Consider the following 15,095-nt stretch of genomic DNA (forward strand, 5'->3'; position numbering starts at 1 on the left):
AATAATTGTTATTTGGTGTTTGCGTTGAGCATAGACATGATTGGATTATGTTTATCGCCACACGGTTATTCATTTAAGGAGAATAATGGTTACTCTATTTATTTGAATAATACCTTCAATGGTCTTGCACCTAAAATGAATGGTTTATTGAATCTCGATCGTAGTGATACACATGTTCATGCCAAAAGATATAAGATAGTAATGATAGTACCACATACTTGTGGCACTGCCATTTGAGTCATGTTGGTATAAAACGCATGAAGAAGCTCCATGTTGATGGATCTTTGGACTCACTAGTTTTTGAAAAGATTGAGACATGCGAACCATGTCTATTGGTAGATATGCATGAAGAAACTCCATGCAGATGGATCGTTTGGACTCACTTGATTTTGAATCACTTGAGACATGCAAATCATACCACATGGGCAAGATGACTAAAAGGCCTCGTTTTGAGTAAGATGAAACAAGAAAGCAACTTGTTGGAAGTAATACATTTTGATGTGTGTAGTACAATGAGTGCTGAGGCACGCTGTGGATATCGTTATGTTCTTACTTCATAGATGATTTGAGTAGAATGCTGAGTATATTTACTTGATGAAACACAAGTCTGAATTATTGAAAGGTTTAAGTAATTTCAGAGTGAAGTTGAAGATCGTCGTGACAAGATGATAAAATGTCTATGATATGATCATAGAGATGAATATCTGAGTTACGAGTTTGGCACACAATTAAGACATTGTGGAAATTGTTTCACAACTAATACCGCCTGGACCACCATAGTGTGATGGTGTGTCCGAACATCACAACTGCACCCTATTGGATATGGTGCATACCATGATGTCTCTTATCGAATTACCACTATCGTTTATGGGTTAGGCATTAGAGACAACCGCACTCACTTTAAATAGGGCACCACACAATTCCGTTGAGACGACACCGTATGAACTATGGTTTAGAAAACCTAAGCTGTCGTTTCTTAAAAGTTTGGGGCTGCGATGCTTATGTGAAAAAGTTTCAGGCTGATAAGCTCGAACCAAAGCGGATAAATGCATCTTCATAGAATACCCAAAAATAGTTGGGTATACCTCCTATTTCAGATCCGGAAGCAAAAGTGATTGTTTCTAGAAACGGGTCCTTTCTCGAGGAAAAGTTTCTCTCGAAAGAATTGAGTGGGAGGATGGTGGAGACTTGATGAGGTTATTGAACCGTCACTTCAACTAGTGTGTAGCAGGGCACAGGAAGTTGTTCCTGTGGCACCTACACCAATTGAAGTGGAAGCTTATGATAGTGATCATGAAACTTCGATCAAGTCACTACCAAACCTCATAGGTCGACAAGGATGCATACTACTTCAGAGTGGTACGTAATCCTGTCTTGGAAGTCATGTTGCTAGACAACAATGAACCTACGAGCTATGGAGAAGTGATGGTGGGCCCAGATTCCGAAGAATGGCTCGAGGCCATAAAATCCGAGAGAGGATCCATGTATAAAACAAAGTATAGACTTTGGAAAGAACTACTTGATGGTCGTAAGGCTGTTGGGTGCAGATGGATTTTAAAAGGAAGACGGACAATGATGGTAAGTGTCACCATTAAGAAAGCTCGACTTGTCGTTAAGATGTTTTCCGACAAGTTCAAGGAGTTGACTACGATGAGACTTTCTCACTCGTAGCGATGCTAAGAGTCTGTTGGAATTATGTTAGCAGTTACTGCATTATTTATGAAATCTTGCAGATAGGATGTCAAAAAACATTGTTTCCTCGACATTTTTCTTGAGGAAAGGTTGTATGTGATACAACCAGAAGGTTTTGTCAATCCTGAAAGATGCTGACAAGTATGCAAAGCTCCAGCAATCCTTCTAAGGACTGGAGTAAGCATCTCGGAAGTTGGAATGTACGCTTTGATGAGATGATCAAAGATTTTGGGTTTATACAAAGTTTATGAGAAACTTGTATTTCCAAAGAAGTGAGTGGGAGCACTATAGAATTTTTGATGAGTATATGTTGTTAACATATTGTTGATCAGAAATGATGTAGAATTTCTGGAAAGCATGCAGGGTTATTTGAAAAGTGTTTTTCAATGGAAAACCTGGATTAAGCTACTTGAACATTGAGCATCAAGATCTATAAGGATAGATCAAAAATGCTTAATAGTACTTTTGAATGAATACATACCGTGACAAGATTTTGAAGGAGTTCAAAATGGTCAGCAAAGAAGGAGTTCTTAGCTGTGGTACAAGGTGTGAATATTGAGTAATACTCAAGACCCGATCACGGCAGAAGAGAGAGAAAGGACGAAGGTCGTCCCCTATGCTTTAGACGTAGGCTCTACAGTATGCTATGTTGTGTACCGCACCGAAGTGTGCCTAACCATGAGTCAGTCAAGGGGTACAAGTGATCCAGGAATGGATCACATGACAGCGTCAACTTATCCTTAGTAACTAGTGGACTAAGAATTTTCTCGATTATGGAGGTGGTAAAAGAGTTCTCGTAAAGGGTTACGTGATGCAAACTTTGACACTAATCCGAATGACTCTGAGTAGTAAACCGGATTCGTATAGTAGAGCAGTTATTTGGAATAGCTCCAATAGCGCGTGGTAGCTGCATCTACAAGATGACATAGAGATTTGTAAAGCACACATGGATCTGAAAGGTTCAGACCCATTGACTAATAAACCTCTCTCACAAGCATATATGAACAAACCCCATGGGTGTTGGATTCATTGCAATCACATAGTGATGTGAACTAGATTATTGACTCTAGGCAAGTGGGGAGATGGAAATATGCCCTAGAGGCAATAATAAAAGTTATTATTGATTTCCTTGTTCATGATAATTGTTCTATTGTTCATGCTATAATTGTATTAACGGAAACCATAATACATGTGTGGATACATAGACAACACCATGTCCCTAGTAAGCCTCTAGTTGACTAGCTCGTTGATCAATAGATGGTTACAGTTTCCTGACCATGGACATTGGATGTCGTTGATGACGGGATCATATCGTTAGGAGAATGATGTGATGGAAAAGACCCAATCCTAAGCCTAGCACAAGATCATGTAGTTCGTATGCTAAAGCTTTTCTAATCTCAAGTATCATTTCCTTAGACCATGAGATTCTGCAACTCCCGGATGCCATAGGAATGCTTTGGGTGTACCAAATGTCACAACGTAACTGGGTGGCTATAAAGGTTCACTGCGGGTATCTCCGAAAGTGTCTGTTGGGTTGGCACGAATCGAGACTGGGATTTGTCACTCCGTGTAACGAAGAGGTATCTCTGGGCCCACTCGGTAGGACATCATCATAATGTGCACAATGTGACCAAGGAGTTGATCACGGGATGATGTGTTACGGAACGAGTAAAGAGACTTGCCGGTAACGAGATTGAACAAGGTATCGGGATACCGACGATCGAATTTCGGGCAAGTACTATACCGGTAGACAAAGGGAATTGTATACGGGATTGATTGAATCCTTGACATCGTGGTTCATCCGATGAGATCATCGTGGAGCATGTGGGAGCCAACACTGGTATCCAGATCCCGTTGTTGGTTATTGACCGGAGAGTTGTCTCGGTCATGTCTGCATGATTCCCGAACCCGTAGGGTCTACACACTTAAGGTTCGATGACGCTAGGGTTATTAGGAAGACTTGTATGTGATTACCGAATGTTGTTCGGAGTCCCGGATGAGATCCTGGACGTCACGAGGAGTTCCGGAATGGTCCGGAGGTAAAGATTTATATACGAAGGGTTTTGGAGTCGGAAGTGTTCCGGAGGTACCGGGTGATGACCAGCATGACCGAAAGGTGTTTCGGGAGCCCCGGCAAGTGTTGGGGGGCTTCATGGGCCAAGGGAAGGGGGCAAACCAGCCCACTAAGGGGCTGTGCGCCCCCCTCACCTATTCCCACGTGACCAGGGGGTTTGGGGCGCCCCATCTAGGGTTCCCACCTCCTGGCTTGGGGGCCAAGTCACCCAAGGGGGAGATCCCATCTGCCCTGGCCGCCGCCCCCCTAGGGGAAACCCTAGGGCGCCTCCCCTCCCTTGCCCCTATATATAGTGGAGGTTTTGGGGCTGCACAACACACGAGTCTCTCTCTCCCAAGGCGCAGCCCTACCTCTCTCCCTCCTCGTCTCTCGTAGTGCTTGGCGAAGCCCTGCAGGAGTACCGCGCTCCTCCACCACCACCACGCCTCGTGCTGCTGCTGGACGGAGTCTTCCCCAACCTCTCCCTATCTCCTTGCTGGATCAAGGCATGGGAGACGTCACCGGGCTGCACGTGTGTTGAACGCGGAGGCGCCGTTGTTCGGCGCTTAGATCAAATCGACCGCGATCTGAATCGCTATGAGTACGACTACCTCATCCGTTCTAGTAACGCTTCCGCTAGCGATCTACAAGGGTATGTAGATGCACTCCCCTTCCCCTCGTTGCTAGATTACTCCATAGATTGATCTTGGTGATGCGTAGAAAATTTTAAATTTCTGCTACGATCCCCAACATATACTGCTTTCAGGAAGTTCGCATCGGTAAAAGGTATTTATTCAGCTCCAAACTGTCATCAAGCCTGCATGAAATTTTGTGTTCCATTTTGGAACAGTTTACTCTCTATGAGTGGGTTTGTGCTGCTGTTACTGCAGTCCCTTGTCCCGATGGAAGACTTGGCTTCTTCAGTGAGCATGCTCCAATACTACACTACCATTCAACCTAGTGTGAGGTAATCTCATTCTTCCTTGACGTGGGTAGTAATATTCTTTTTGGTGCTTCCATGTTAGCTGATCGTCTGCCCGTGTAGTTGTTTTTGCCTTATGTCTTTATGTGTTGTGATTGTCCACATTGGCAGAGAGTTATGTCATTTGTGATTTGGACTATGAGAGGTTAACGTTGCATTGTTTTACTAGCTGAAGCTGGGGCATTTCGGGCTTTGTTTGATGGTGTTGCTCCTCTTCCGAGGAAGATACATTTAGAGGAGACTCGAGAAGACATGAAAGCTGCGGCAAATTGCAATGGTAATTGATTAACATTAAATGCCCAAAAGCGCAATATCATCAGTAGTCAATAAGAGTAATTTGCTATCAGCATTAATTCATCCATGACTATGAGATATATTAACTCTTGAAAATGTGAACTGGGTAGCATTTTTTGTGACTTATCAGTTTTGAAGGATAGCTAGAGACTATGATTTTAAATCGTCGACACATGATTTGCTTTATACAAACGATGTTTGGGTGCATTTCACTTTGAGAGTTGTTGCCAGTTTTTGAATATGAATATTCTCACTTGTAGCACATGTTATACATGTCAAGTTGATTCCATCAGTCAAATATAATCTTGTAGAAAGTATGATAATATTCTAGAGCAATCTGGGTGCATGAACTAATACATGTTCCTGCGAAATGTTTACTTGTTTCTGTCTGGGAAAGAAAAAATTAATACATTATATATTCAGATGATTTTAGAAGAAGTACCACCTTGGTGAAATATCATATAACATTCTCTAGAAACATTTTCCTAATCCTACAATCAAAGCATGCTAATGGTTTATATTTTGTGTTGCTGCATGCTTAGTATCCTTTACTTTTGACCACATATTGCTCAATGATGGTACCCGAACAAAATCACATGTTATGAAAATGATCGAGGGATACAAAACTGTACCGTTCAAATCAAAATTTATGAGTGGCCACCAACTCCTATTAAATGTCGTCTGAGATGAAGAAGAGCAAAGTTGCAGGTTGCTATCTACAAATTATAATGCTTGTACTATGGATTGCTAGAAGGTTCACCCTCCTCACATAACATTGTACATTTTCTACACTGCAGTTCTTAGTCACGTATAGGATGAATGAATTCCATTCCACAAAAGAAAATAGACAAATGAACTTGAGCTTCAGATCAGTTTTCATTGCACTTATCAAAGTTATACTGTAAAATCAGTCGCTTGATGATATGTGTTTCTGTAGTCTCTCTAATGCTTATGGTTTTGAAGTACATATCTAGTATTTTGAACATACATGAATGACAATAAGGTACTCCACTCCATTCTAATATAAGTCTTTGTAGAGATTTCACCATGAACACATACTATGTATATAGATGCATTTTAGAGTCTTTGTAGATTTCACTCATTTTACGACTCGCGTATCGTGGTACCATAGTGAAATCTCTACAAAGACTTATACTTAGGAACGGAGGGAGTATATAGCTTTCCTTGGTCATCATGGAGCATAACCGTTGTACAATTATCAATGTATGAAAAAGGGTCAGCCCGGTGCATGTAGCTCCCGCTTCTGCAGGGTCCGGGGAAGAGTCCGACCACTTTGGGTCTATATCGCAGCCTTTCCCTACATTCTGTAAAGCTGTTCTTGAGGAACTTAACTCGTACCTCATGGTCACTAGGCAGCAGCTTTACCACTGCGCCAAGCTCCCCTTCATAGTATCAATGTAGAATTATATAAAATTTGGTGAATGCTAGAGTTGGTTTCATGCTTTCATAATACTGAAATTATACCTTCAGCTATATATTTGGTGCGCAGACACTTTTATGAAAATCGACAGCTGAAGGCTATAAATCCTTGTCCACGGTTGTATTTTCTTCAAGCTCAGTACAGAAGTTATCTTATGTGTTTTTGCACCTTCGCCCGTCCTGACATTCATCACAATAAAATATTTACTTACATTGTATACATTGTTAGTCTGTTTCTTTTTCATTTCAGAAGCTTCAAATATTATGTTAGCGGTGATTGGTGTAGAATCCTCGAAGTTTTCAAGTATTTTAGTCTCCCTTTTTTGCAGTACTAGAATGTCTTATGGTGCATTTCTTCTTGCAATCTAATATATGGAACTGTTCTATTGCTCTTTTGGACTGACTTCTTAACCTGAAGTAAGAATCTTATCATACATAGACGTTTTCTTTATTTAAGTTAAGGATACACTCTTGCATGTAAAATCTGAATAGATTCCCTGCCCTGAGTATGTTGTTTCGTATCCTTTAATTAAGACTTTCACTCTTAATAAATATATGATGCTTAACTATGATCTCTTGTCATCAGGCAATTTTTTTGTGCACAATAATAATCATATCAGTAAATGGTACTCCCTCTGATCCAATAAAAGCATTGTGGCTTTAGTTCAAATTTGAACTAATGCTGAACTAAAGCCATGACACTTTCATTGGATCGGAGGTAGAATGTTATTTTATTCTTACTCTCACCTTCCATGTGCATGCTAGGTATCTTGCCATTCAGGTCCAATGAATCACTAGGTAATTATACGTTGTTCTGGGTTAGATCAACTTCTTCCTGGGTGTCTGAAAGGGAAAGGGCAGAATTGGTGGGGAGTACAGCCGACTAAAATCCATGAAGCATTTGTGTTGGGTACATCAAGATGAAGATCAAGAGAATTCCGGTGAAAGGCATCATGCTGATTTTGATGTGGAAATGGATGATGCCAAGCCTCTAGAGGACTCTGAAAGTTTTCTTTTTTTTATTCCTTATTTGTGGCCTCATGAGGCCCCTTTCTTCAGCTAAACTGAATCACTTCATGTTAGCTTGTCTTCACTTTTGGATTAACTATAATGCATCGTCTCACTCGTTTATGCTCCATGGGTGAGTGGTACATATCATCCTCTAGGTGTACTCAAACTTAAATAACAGGTGTACCCCCGAACTCAAATAATATTGTACCTGTAAGTTTGATCAATGTAGTACTAATAGATCCTAATGTTATAGAATACACTCATATTGATGCACATGAATGAAACTGAGGACCAAACATGACAGCTGAATGTGTTGAGACAAGATAAGTGCGCACAGGCCCGTAATAAGTGGTGCCACCAGGTGGCGCCCCAACCACTAGTACATACATTATGTACGGAAAACCATGGCTTGCGCCGCGGATTTGCATGTGTACACGCATGCATGCACGTGAGTATCCATTAATCGTCCACATGTGTTGTATTTTTCAACTTTATATAATGAATATGAATATGTGGTTTCTTTCACAAAAAATATCCATTAAAGGTTATGATATATCATGTGATACCTTAAAATTCCCTTCCTTTCCCTAGATATGAGCACTTGTTTTTTGTCAGCTATAAAAGGCATTATATGTAAAACAACCCAATTTTTCTTCCAAATTTTGAAATCTTAACAATAAGATAAACTAGTAGAACGATAAAATAGTAGAACACTCGCGTGTTGCTATGGTCTACAATGCATGAATATAAATAAATCAAATGAAGGATTAAAATTGTTTTCAAGGTTGAAGCTCATTTCTCCTACTACGGGCGGGTTAGGACATCAAACAGGCTCCTATCGGCTCCCCAAAATGCAACCGTCTAAATGGGGGGAATGTGGTTGTCTGAACTATCCATCATGTTATCTCCAACACGCATTTCCATCATAAAATCCTCACCCTAGGACGCACCCTACCATTTTCCTGCCGGACCCTCCCTTCATACTTGGTTTCCCACTATAACGGGACATTTCTCGCTAGAGCCCTCTCCTTTAAAACCATGACGCACACCTCACCCTTTTCATGGAGCCCTCTCTCCCCACGTACCACCAAGGAGGAGTCTCCCGTCAACTGCTCCGCTCCCTGCTCTGATCCCCTCCCCCCCATGTTCATGCTAATCCGCCCCCGCCATCAATGGGGGAGGAGCTGTGCTTTGCTCGTGACGCCCCCCCTCCCCCAAGCCAATAGGTAGATCCAATGTCTCCAAAGCCATTGCCTTGTTGTAAAATACATATGAATCTCGTGCATTACCACAAAAATAATAATATGATGTTCGTTGTTGGGCATGCAACTAAGAGCATCTCTAGCAGACCTCGTATAAGTGGTCAAACCTACAAAATAACCTTTTTCACAGTTCCAGTTAAAAAAGGGCCAAACAGACCCCTTAACATCGTCCGACCCTTAAAAAATTTAAGGGGCCCCTGAACGCAAATCCGAAACCCTCATATATACAGTTTTGAAGGCAATTTTGTCAGGGCCCTGCATACCAGTCAACGTTGGCGGTTGAGGAATCTCTGTTCCCGCCAACGCCATGAAGCTCGCCCGGCCGCCGTTCCCGTCCGCCACCCAGCCGCCCATTCGCCCGGCCGCCGCGCCAGGTCGCCCGCGTGGATGCGAGCAAGCTAGCTAGCTGAATCGATGCGAGCTAGCTAGCTAGCTACGGCCGCACTAGCTAGCTAGGTAGCTACGTCCGTGCTAGCTAGCTAGCTGAGTCCGGCCGCGCACGCCCGGCCTCCGCCCACGCGTCGTGGCCGTCCCATGTCTCTCTCCTCCACTTTGGCCGTGTCTTCCTCGTCCGTACGTCGGTCGCCGGTTGATTTCAAATTGGCGTGAGAAGAGGAAGAGAAAGAGGTATATTCGGAGAATATTCTCTTTTACGGGTTGATTATATGGGGTCTGAGTCTGACCTCGTCCGCACCGGCCTCCATATGCACTTTTCCACGAACTGCAAAACACTTGTGCGGGTTGGGATTTTGCGGGGTCTGCTAGAGATGCTCTAATACATCACCCTGTCTGTTATTAACTCTTGAAGCACCCAACCAATACATTTGCCCTTCTATCCTAACCAAAAAATTGTACGACTTGATGAAAAAAATATTCTCAGGAGGAAGAACTGACATACACAAAAATGCATAAGAGACGAAAGTAAATACTTTAGAAGAAAGTGTGGAAGGTCAAGATAATAGTTGAAGAAGGAAACTAAAATAGAAGAAAGAAACGAATAGGGCCCAACCGGGTTCAAACCAGTGACCTATTGATCTGCAGTCAATTGCTCAACCACTGAGCTATGGACCCATTTCTGTTTGACCCTAAATAAATAATTTCACAAGCAAATAGATAGATGGTGCATTCATATCCTTGTGTTCAAATATTAATTGGTTCACTCTTTATTGTCAATGCAAAATGAATATCAATTTGTATCCTTGCAGATATAGATATGGGTTAGAGCGCTAGTTAAGAACTTACACATACTCATATCAGCTGTATATGCCATCATAAATTAGGTACACATACTTCAACCTGCCCTCATGGATTGCCAGTTCCAGCTTTTATGTAAGATGCTATTTTTGGGTTATGCCATTCTTAGATTCTGTTGAAGGGGCCTAATTGGAGAAATGTCCTACGTGTCTAAAACTGCGTATATCAGTCTATCACGCTACACAGAATATACAATGCATAATTGCCTTAATTTTGAAGTAATTGAGAACTATTTCAATAGCAGTAACCATCTAATGTAAGCATAACAGTTCACACAAAGAAGAATCAACATGACAAAAAAATGCATAACGGATGAAAAGGGAACTATTTGAATAGCGGTGTCCATCTAATGTAAGCATAACCGTTCTCACAAAGAAGAATCGACATGACAAAAAAATGCAAAACGGATGAAAAGGGAAGTAATTGAGAACTATTTGAATAGCGGTGACCATGCAATGTAAGCATAACAGTTCTCACAAAGAGGAATCGACATGACAAAAAATGCATAACGGATGAAAAGGGAATAAATCTAGATATGGTTAAAACTTCAAAGTGACTACTTGTGACGCAAGTGTGGAAGGCCAAGACAGTAGTTGACAAAGAAATAAAATTAGAAAAATAAAACAATAGGGCCCAACCGGGTTCGAACCAGTGACCTATTGATCTGCAACAAAAACGGTTGGCCCATAGCGTAGTGGTAGCTCTACCACTTCGCCATGGATCTATCGTTGTCGTTGTTGTTGTCGTTGGTCATACATATATGTGAAACCATCTATGAGCTGTGTGTATCAATATTGGGTGCTAACGGCCTCTAGTCATATTCGAATCCCTTGTTGTGTATTTTTCACTCATATGCCTTATAATGTATTCTGTTGCGTATTTCTCTATAAACATGAAGTAAAGGAGTTCAGGGTGCGCAGTCTGGCCCTGTGCTATGCAGAGAGTCAAAATTGCCATCGAGGTGGCAAAAGGTATAGATACCTACATGAGAAAGTTCAGCCTTCAATCATCCATCGGGACATCAGATCAAGCAATGTGCTTCTGTTTGAGGACTTCAAGGCGAAAATTGCAGAATTCAACCTCTTAAATCAAGCTCCCGATATGGCAAGCACGTCTCCATTTGAATCATGTATTAAGGACATTTCGATATCATGCGCCAGAGTAATTTCTAATTCATACTAATACATTTTTGCATGTTGGTCAATACCTTGCATTAACATAAGTCAACTACAGTTGTTCCAGATCACAAGTCTCGAAAAAAGTTAGATATAATAAATTTTTATTGCAAAAGTAAGTATTGCTATGATTTTAGTTCATGATGATGTCAATGTGGTAGGGCCCATCTTTAAATGACAGCTGCTTCGAAATGTTTAATATGCTGTTTGGATGAACTAACTTTTAGATTCTCCTCGTCACCACGTGGCTGGCTATCATACACGTTTTATGTTCAGCTGGTTGATTCCTATTGACTTCAACCCACTTTTTGTCGATGTCTATAAATGTTCGACTACTGGTTCTCGTAAGTTGTAACTGCTTAAGTAGCAATAGATTCAAGGGGTTCATATTCAATAGACAACACCGGAACAAGCTTAAGTGACATGACCTGCATACTATCATAGCCAAAGAAAGCCTGTCGTGGATGTGGTGGCCCATCATGGCAGGGAAGCATTCTTGTTTCATGCACCCAACAAATAAACACTGCAGCATAGTTCTGGGAACCTGCTGATCAAATAAGAATGGACCAAATGTAGTGAATTAAAGAACTTTCTGATTTGAACCCCACGATGTACACCTGTATCAATAGAGTGGATGCCCAAACCGACGCACCAATATGGTGCACAGCTTGACACGTATCATCTACAATATATCTTAAAACCGTTATTGTGCTGCAAGAAGCACCATTTTTCAGATTCGCAACAAAAAAACACACCATTTTTCCTGTTATATGATAAGTCGACGAGTGCGAACCGACCTGTGGTTGGATGGTTGAGGGACCGTGGTATCCCCAACCCACTAGGGTTCAAATCCTGGTGCTCGCATTTATTCCTTGATTTATTTCACGATTTCCGGTGATGCGCATTCAGTGGGAGGAGACGTTCTCGTCGATGACGAGGTGCCTACGGTGACTTCGTAAATTTCAAGATGATATGCTGGCTCAGTTTTTCGAAGGTGCTCAAAGGGATAGGGTGTGTCTGTGCGTTCATTAGGGTGAGTGTTTGCGCGTGTATATGAGCGCTTCGTCTTTACTGTGTTAAAAAAATGATGAGTCGACAAGAATGGAAACACGTCACGCCTCGACCATTTCCCACCAATGTATCATTACTCTGATTCTTTCACAAACGACTCGATTTTGTCCCACTCGTCGCATTAAAATCCACTCATCAAGTTGCAACGACTCTATCAAAGTATTCCATGCCATTGATGCAGACCATACTCGTACTCGACACCATGGCTGAAACCACGAATAGATTCAGAGTTCCCTTGCGATGCTACTTAACAAGTTCGACTTCTTGGTGCTTAAAGTTTAAAATATGTAATAAAACCAATAAAGAAACACATACATGCCCTTTTTTATTCGTTAAATTTTGGTGCCACATCAGCCCTCAAAGTGAGCCTGTCTATCATATTTGGCATTAGACATATTCGGCATCAAACGACTCTCATTTGACCAGTTAGTGCTTTCGGGAACGCGATTACTGAAAATCAATGTTTTCCACAAACTTTTATGAAAATGGTAGATTTCTGCACCGAGCAACGCAATTGTGGTGGTTTTTGATAATTTACTTTTTTTGTAGATATGTATATGCTATGACGCGCCTTAAAGCAAACAGGAACTGATCATACTACAACAACTAGATTAGCACCGTCAAGTTTTCTTGCATGGGACAATGCATGCAACTGGCAACTTTTCCCATAGGGTATGAGATGCTCATCATGACCAATGTAAACAACTGGCAACTACTTGCCCCTTATATCACAGAAGAAAGCTTTATTCGATATTGGGGACTTAAAAGCTTGAGGGCCAGATTTCTAAAAAGGTTCTGGCCCATGCTGGGGAGGACCTAATTGAGGAGGTTCTGAAAGAAATCAACACATGTACTATCCCGAACGGTTGGAATGATACGGCGATCGTAATGATTTCTAAGATTAATACACCAGAAAAGGTAACACAATTTAGACCGATTAATTTATGTAATGTGGTATACAAAATAATTGCAAAAATGATGGCTACTCGATTGAAGGTTTTTTTACCAAAAATTATTAGTCCAACACAAAGTGCATTTGTACCAGAAAGATTGATAACGGATAATATTTTAGTGGCATATGAATGTTTTTCCACAATCAAGAACAAAAGAGAAGGTAGAGAGGGCTTGGGTGCTATAAAACTTGACATGCACAAAGCATATGATAGAGTCGAGTGGCCTTTTTTGAGGGAGATTATGTTGAGATTGGGTTTTCGTCGAAAATGGCAGAATTCGATTATGCAATGTGTCTCAACTGTCAAATACATAGTAAGGATCAATGCAGTGGAAAGTGAGAGCTTCACGCCTACTAGAAGGTTGAGGCAGGGTGATCCACTATCACCATACCTCTTTCTGCTGTGCACAGAGGGGTTGAATGCCTTGCTGACGCATGCTGAGGAAAACGGAAACATATCTGGAGTTAAAGTCTGTACAGACGCCCCGCCAGTCACAAATCTTCTCTTTGCAGATGATTCATTGATCTTGATGAAAGACAACCAACATAATGCGACAGCCCTGAAATCAGCATTAGATTTATATTGTGCGGCATCGGGATAGCTGGTAAAAGTTGAAAATTCAAATATTTTCTTTAGTCCTAATACAACGGTAGAGATCAGAGAACAACGGTAGAGATCAGAGAACAAATGTGTACAACACTGAATATAATGACGGAGGCAATGAATGACAAATACTTGGGCTTGCCAGCAAATGTGGGTGTTGATAAAACAGACTGCTTTAAATTTATGATTGAACGAATTGTTAAGAAAATTAGTGGTTGGAAGGAAAAATTATTGTCTGTCGGGGAAAGGAGATCCCGCTCAAGGCTGTGATCCAAGCCATACTACCTATGCAATGTCGGTCTTTAAAATTCCTAAAAAAATTGTAAAGAAATCATTGACGCGATTGCATTTCTGGTGGGGAGACGAGGAGAACCAGAGGAGGATGCACTGGATGGCCTGGTGGAAAATGTGCGTACCAGAAAACCAAGGAGGAATGAGATTCCGTGATATCCACTGCTTCAACCTGGTTTTGCTCGCCAAATAGGCATGGCGTCTCATTGATAATCCTGATTCCTTGTGTGCTATTCTAAGGGCCAAGTACTATCTTGATGGCGATTTGATGAAGTCCAAGCGAAAGCATGACACTTCCTTCACCTGGCAAAGCATTATGGCAGGCACAACTACTCTGAAATGTGACTATATTTGGCGAGTGGGGAATGGACGTAACATCAATATTTGGGAAGATTCTTGGATCCCAAACTGTGTCACTACACTACTAGGAAAAAGCTTATAGGCAGATACTTACTAGTAGCGCGGGTTTATACCCCTAGCTACTGCTACTTACTACTAGCGTAGGTTTTTTACCCCTCGCTACTACTAAGTTGATAGTAGTAGCACGGGTTTTTACCCCTCGCTACTACTAAGCGGTCTCTACCGTGCCCTTCCGGGACATGCCATAGTAGTAGCGAGGGGTATAAACTCGCGCTACTACTAAGTTGGTAGTAGTAGCGCGGGTTTATACCCCTCGCCACTACTAAGTACGAGGTAGGTGAAGTCCCCATATCCTCGGCCGATTCCCTCCTCTCTCCCTCACTCTCCCCCCTCTCTCCATAGGTTCTCTGGTGGTGAGGTGCTCCTGCCCAAGTACATCTCCTCCTCCATGGAGCCCAACGAGTCCGCCTGCTCGCGTCGCCGGCGTCCAGGAGCTCGCCCGTCTTCCCCCTCGCCTCCATGCCACCACGAGAGAGCACCTCATCACCGGTACCAGCCCCAATGCGCCCTCCATCTCCTTCCTTTCTCCTTTGTTTCTCTTTTTTCCTCTCCATCTTCCTCCGATTGTACTCACCTCCCATGCCCATGCCTGTG

The 15,095-nt window shown here is 41.9% G+C and overlaps 1 non-coding gene across 1 annotated transcript; it reads right to left on the reverse strand.

Moving 5' to 3' along the window:
- Positions 1 to 9,733: 9,733 nt before the first annotated feature.
- On the reverse strand, positions 9,734 to 9,805 carry TRNAC-GCA. The gene has a single exon. It is a non-coding gene; the product is annotated as a tRNA-Cys (tRNA).
- Positions 9,806 to 15,095: the final 5,290 nt, after the last annotated feature.

The sequence above is a fragment of the Triticum urartu genome, chromosome 4 (genome assembly GCF_003073215.2).
Source record: "Triticum urartu cultivar G1812 chromosome 4, Tu2.1, whole genome shotgun sequence".
Taxonomy (NCBI): Eukaryota; Viridiplantae; Streptophyta; class Magnoliopsida; order Poales; family Poaceae; genus Triticum; species Triticum urartu.